Source organism: Glycine soja, chromosome 20 (assembly GCF_004193775.1).
Source record: "Glycine soja cultivar W05 chromosome 20, ASM419377v2, whole genome shotgun sequence".
In the NCBI taxonomy this organism is placed as follows: Eukaryota; Viridiplantae; Streptophyta; class Magnoliopsida; order Fabales; family Fabaceae; genus Glycine; species Glycine soja.
In genome coordinates this window covers 22,394,816-22,401,268 of record NC_041021.1, presented here as the reverse complement: position 1 = coordinate 22,401,268, position 6,453 = coordinate 22,394,816, and the positions used below count along the sequence as shown (strand labels likewise).

Here is a 6,453-nt window from a genome sequence, read left to right as displayed (position 1 = left end):
CAAAATCTAGATGAAATAAAATCTAAATAAGATAAGATAAGATAAAATCTAGATGAAATAATATCTAGATTAGATAAAATCTAGATGAAATAATATCTAGATTAGATAAAATCTAGATAAGATAAGATCTAGATGAAATAATATCTAGATTAGATAAAATCTAGATAAGATAAGATTTGATAAAATTGTCTGCTCTCTTCAAGTCCAAGCACAATTCTGGATTCATGCCCAATTGCTTATAATTCTCCTGAAATTAAATTAAAAACACAAAATTAGTCCAATAGGCCCAAATGATAAAACTGCATAATTAATTTGATAATTAAGGCTAATCATTAATTAAAATGGTGACAAAAAGGGTTAAGAAATAGGAGAAAATGATGACACATCAAATCCCCTCACACTTAGCTTTTTGCACTCCTGGGCAAAATTAAAAAAAAACTAAGCAAGGGACAAATCCAGAGACATTAAAGAGAAACAGACACAACAACAATTACATATTTCTCAATGAATCTCAAGGAATGAAAAGAATGGGTAACATCCAACACGTAAAGAGTTAAAGAATCAAGGCCGTCATGAAAATCATCCAAGCATCTCAAACATGGCAAGATAGTCAATCAGCTCAAGAATGAAAAGTGATAAAGCCTCACAAGATATTCACTCTATCTCTCAAGTGTCTAGGCTACTGTTTACTCTCAAAGCACCCATGAAAACAAACACCACATAGACTTGTCAAGACTCTAAAATTGACAACCATATCACAAACACATGCACATGAGGATCAAAAGGTCTTTTAAGGTTGTAATGGGGCCAAGGACAAGGTAGATGAAAGTATGGGATAGTAGGTAAAATCCAAAGGAATAGAGGAGCAATGGGGAATAAGTGGGAAGTAAGAAAAAGTAGTAAACCCCAAAACCAAAAAGTAAACCCAAAACAAAATCAACCAAGTCCTTAAACCAATCCAAGTCTTCAAACCAAGACCTCATTTATTCAACTTCATTATTTATTTTATTTTATTTTTTTTGAACATGAACAGTAGCAATTGAAAGCATTTGAAAAATAAAGCAACGATTAGGCAATATATGTATATACATCAAGCATGGCCAAAATACCTCATCAAGCATGGCCAACAAAAACATGTCATCCAATGAAACATACCCCCCCCCCCCCCTCACACTTATTCCCAAAACAATTCCAAAGCTCCAAAATTCCTTAAGGGTAGGGTGAAATCATGGTTTTTCACTTAAGGATTGTAATGAGCTCAAAACAAAGAAAGGGGAACATAGGCTCAAAGGGGCTATCAAAGGAATTAATTCAGGGTAGGCTCATTTGGCTAGAGGCTTATAAGAACAAAATGCCTAAATCATCTCCTAACATGCATTTGAAGCAAGAAGTATCAACAAGAGTCAAGCCAAGGCTATTGTGCAAGCAATCAATGGGGCAAAACACACCGAATAAAATGGATGATGATGGCTCAAATTCTCACCAAGGGTAAATCTATCACTTTCAATTCAAACCTTCAAAACTAACTTGACATGTAGAGAAAAACAAGGGTTTCAATTCACAAAATGCCATTAAACTCCTATTTCAAAAACAATTACCCATTACCTGTACGTAACCCAAAATTCAAAGAGGAACACGCAATTTTGTACACAAACATAAAACCAAAATAACAAAATTAACCTAGAACCTAACAAACTTAAACTAGAAAACCTAATAAAATTAAACTAGAATACCCAACAAAATTAGAGAACAATCTTCTCCCCCCCCTCACACTTAAAAACACATTGTCCTCAATGTAGCACAATCATAAGATCAAGAACAATCAAAGAAATCAATAAAATTTGGACAAGTGCAATAAAAGTAAAGAAGGAGACAGAAGAAAGAAAACTCCCTAAGTCATGGCGGAAAAGAAGTAAGGTGAAGTAAGGAGATCTTTTGAGCAAGGACAACCCCCAATGTGTAATTGGATGTATCGCACATTAGCTCAAATGGGGCTATCCAATCAGGTGCCTGAATGATAGGGGTGGTAGTCACCGCACGCTCGAGGCAATCAAAAGCCTCTTTGCATTGGTCATCAAAATCAAACTCCACCTCCTTTTGCAACAGATTAGATAGTGGAAGGGCCACCTTGCTAAAATCCTTGATAAAGCGCCTATAAAACCCTGCATGACCAAGAAAAGAATGAACCTCTCGCATGCAAGAGGGGTAAGGCAATTGTGAAATAACATTTATTTTTGCAGGGTCTACCTCTGTGCCCCTACTAGAAATGATATGCCCTAAAACTATACCTTGTTCTACCATGAAGTGACATTTTTCAAAATTCAGCACAAGGTTAGTTTCAATGCATCTACTAAGAACTCTATCCAGACTATCCAAACATGTATCAAAAAAGGATCCATAAACAGTAAAATCATCCATAAACACCTCTATGCAACTCTCTAAAAAATCACTGAAAATGCTAGGCATACACCGCTGGAAGGTACCAAGGGCGTTGCATAGGCCAAAAGGCATCCTCCTATAGGCAAAAGAGCCAAAGGGACAAGTGAATATGGTCTTTTCTTGATCCTCGGGAGCAATATGAATTTGTAGATAACCAGAAAAACCATCAAGAAAAAAATAATGGGACTTACCTGCCAAGCGCTCAAGCATTTGATCAATGAAAGGGAAGGGAAAATGATGTTTTCTGGTTACCTGGTTCAGCCTCCTATAATCAATGCAGACTCGCCAGTTGTTCTGCACTCTTGTGGGGATAAGCTCATCCCTTTCATTCTTGACCACTATGAGGCCTGTCTTCTTAGGAACCACTTGGACTGGACTCACCCACTGGCTGTTAGAAATGGGGTCCAGCTTGCAAGAGCTTGGTCACTTCCTTTTTCACCACATCAAGAATGACGGGGTTGAGTCACTATTGTGCCTGCCTCATTGGTTTAGCTACATCCTCTAAAAGTATCCTATGCATGCAAGTAGATGGGCTAATACCAGGAATGTCTGCTAAAGTCCATCAAATGGCTTTCTTGTGCTTCTTGAGAACTAGCAACAACTTCTCCTCTTGTTCAGTAGCAAGGGAGGCAGAGATGATCACTGAAAATTTTTCCTTGTCCTCCAAGTAAACATATTTGAGGGTTGCTGGTAAGGGCTTCAACTCTGGTGTGGGTGGTGGCTGAACAGTGGGAGGAACCATGGTAAGAGAAGAAGGTTCCTCAGCCTGTACCTCATAAAGCAAGTCAGAAGTATATGTACTTCCTGCAACATGGTTCGTGCATTCTAACTCTAAAAAATCAACATCAAGAGATACAACACCTAGAAAATTAGAACCATACTCAAATTTAGATTCATTCTCAGCATAAAAATCAGACACAGGATAAAATTCAAACTCAGATTCAGATTCAATGCATAAGGAATGACAAGTATGCAGATCAGATAAAAATGGATGTTTCCTACCATAATCAAAGTCAAACATATAATTATCAACAATCTGATCAATTATCTCAGCACGAAAAATAGAATGATCCTCAGATGGATGTTTCATGGCATCAAGAATGTTAAAATGAACAACAATGTCACCAAATTCCATAAACAATGTGCCAACATAAACATCTATCTTGGTTTGGGCTGTTTTCATAAATGGCCTGCCTAAAATAATTGGAACTGAACCATGGGAAAATCCCTCTTCCATATTAAGAACATAAAAATCAACAGGAAAAATAAGTTCACCAACCCGAACCAGCACATCCTCTATGAAACTTGTGGGGTAAGCAACACTTCTATTTGCCAAATGAATCACTACATCTGTAGATTGCAAAGGTCCAAGAGATAAAGAATTGAAAATGGATAGAGGCATGACACTAACTGATGCTCCTAGATCTAGCATGGCATTCTCAAATTTATTGTTCTTAATAATGCAAGGTATATAGAAAGTACCTGGGTCCTTACATTTCTTAGGAATGTGAGGAACAGATTTACCTATCAATGCTGACACATTTTTGCCCATGCTAATCCGTTCATTGCCCTTGAGCTTCCTTTTGTGGGTGCACAGTTCCTTTAGAAACTTGGCATATCTTGGAATCTGCTTGATGGCATCTAGCAAAGGTAAGTTCACCCTACTTTCCTGAAGGTCTCCAACATCTCCTTTTCCGCTTCTTCCATTTTTTTGTTTGGAATTGCTCTAGGTGGGAATGGAAGAGGGATAGGAGGTTGCTGTAAGTCAGAATTACTAGAAAAAGGTCCACCTGCATGAAAATTTTTGTTAGGAAGCTTTCTCTTTTGTGCAACTATCTCATCTTCTTTTTCAGGTGTAGAATGAAGCTTGATAGGTTCAGGTGCAGGTGCTGCTATTGGTGGAGGCACTTGAATTTGGTTGCCAGACCTCTAGGTGATGGCACTCACATTTTTTGGATTCTGCATAGTTTGTGAAGGCAATTTGTCAGAATTTTGGGACTGAGCTTGGTTCATCTGAGTAGCCATCTGCCCCATCTAATTTGTCAGACTCTGAATGGAGGCTCTTGTCTCTTGCTGAAATTGCATATTTTGGATGGTCATTTGCCTCACTAACTCTTCTAAGGAAGGTTGAGGAGGAGCCTCTTTTGCTTGTTGTCTTTGGTGTTGTTGCTGCATTGGAGGAGGAACATATGGCTTGCTTGGATCAGTAGCATTCTGGAAAGGAGGTATAGGCTATTGTTGTTGTGGAGGACTTGTCCATATCAGATTTGGATGATTCCTCCAACCTGGATTGTATCTATTGCTCCAAAGGTCATAATGATTTTGTTGTTGTTGGTCTTACTGCTGAGGAGGTCTATTATAAATGTTTGTAGCATAAGCTTCAGGTTGCTCATTGACTCTAGATTGCTGTAAAGATGGACAAAGATCTGAATGGTGATCTGCAGAATAACATTGACCACAGACTCTTGCAACAAGTGTGGATTTCTGATTCATGGCAAGCTGGGTTACTAGGTTGACCAAGGCATCAAGTTTTCCTTCAAGCTTTTTATTTTCAGTAGATGAAGATGAATCCGTGGCATGGACTCCTCTAAGAACAATAGCATCATTTCTTGCACTGAATTGTTGGGAGTTGGAAGCCATCTTCTCAATCAAATTCCTAGCCTCAGCAGGGGTCATATACCCAAGAGCTCCACCACTGGCAGCATCAATCATACTCCTCTCCATGTTGCTAAGTCCCTCATAGAAATATTGAAGAAGGAGTTGCTCAGAAATCTGGTGGTGAGGGCAGCTTGCACACAATTTCTTGAATCTTTCCCAGTACTCATACAAGCTTTCTCCACTAAGTTGCCTGATGCCTGAAATGTCTTTTCTGATGGTAGTGGTCCTAGATGCAGGGAAGAATTTCTCCAAGAACACCCTCTTAAGGTCATCCCAGCTAAAAATAGACCTGGGAGCAAGGTAGTATAGCCAATCTTTTGCCACTCCCTCTAGAGAATGAGGAAAATCCTTTAGAAAGATATGATCTTTTTGGACATCAGGGGGCTTCATGGTGGAACAAACAATATGAAACTCCTTAAGATGCTTATGAGGATCTTCACCTGCAAGACCATGAAACTTGGGCAGCAAATGTATTAGTCCAGTCTTGAGAACATATGGAACACCCTCATCAGGATATTGAATGCACAAGCTTTCATAAGTGAAATTAAGTACAGCCATCTCCCTAAGAGTCCTCTCACGAGGTGTGGGTTGAGCCATGTTCTCAATATGAAAATTAATAGCCGAATGCTAAAAAATCAGAATATTCAGAATCACCAGCAACAAAATGCTCAAAATGCACAGAATGACCAAGATGCACACTATGCCCAACTAATCTATGAAAGGTTCTATTTATTTCAGGATCAAAGGGTTGTAAATCACCTGGATTGCCCCTAGTCATGCACTATATGCAGCAAATAATGTGTTTCTCAACAAGCACTTAACAAGGGGGTAAAACTACAGCTATACTCAAACGATATCAAAATGAGCTGAAATTTTGCGAGGAACACCCTAAAATCATGAAACGATAGCACCAAAAATTTCAAACAAAAATTCAAAGTCAAACTATGAAAGCTACCTAAGCAAAGTTTAGAAAAATAGGACAATAATACTTGAAAAATAAAAAAACTTAGTAAACGACTGATTTTTGGAGTTTGGGAGACCCCAACCGGCTTCAGCTAACTATCACTATGTAGGAAATTTTTTTCTACCCCAAATGCATATATAATAATAGTTGTTCTGATACCCGGAGCAAAAGTTATGGCCGTTTGAAGTTTTGCTAAACACACGGTGTCAAATTTTTTTGAATCTCTCAAATCCAGCCACAACAAGTGTTCCTGGTATTTTTCACACAAAATATGAGTTAAAAGAACCTACCACACAAAAATTCAGTAAAAAATAACAACCCTAACTATCAAAAAAAAAATCGCCAATTAAATTGTCAACAACCGTCGCTAATTCAGTCGCTAATTTAATGCT

General features: G+C 38.2%; 1 non-coding gene across 1 annotated transcript; it reads left to right on the top strand.

The window, feature by feature from the left end:
• The first annotated feature begins 5,209 nt into the window (after nucleotides 1-5,209).
• Nucleotides 5,210-5,316, top strand: LOC114404006. The gene has a single exon (XR_003664769.1). It is a non-coding gene; the product is annotated as a small nucleolar RNA R71 (small nucleolar RNA).
• The last annotated feature ends 1,137 nt before the right edge of the window (nucleotides 5,317-6,453 follow it).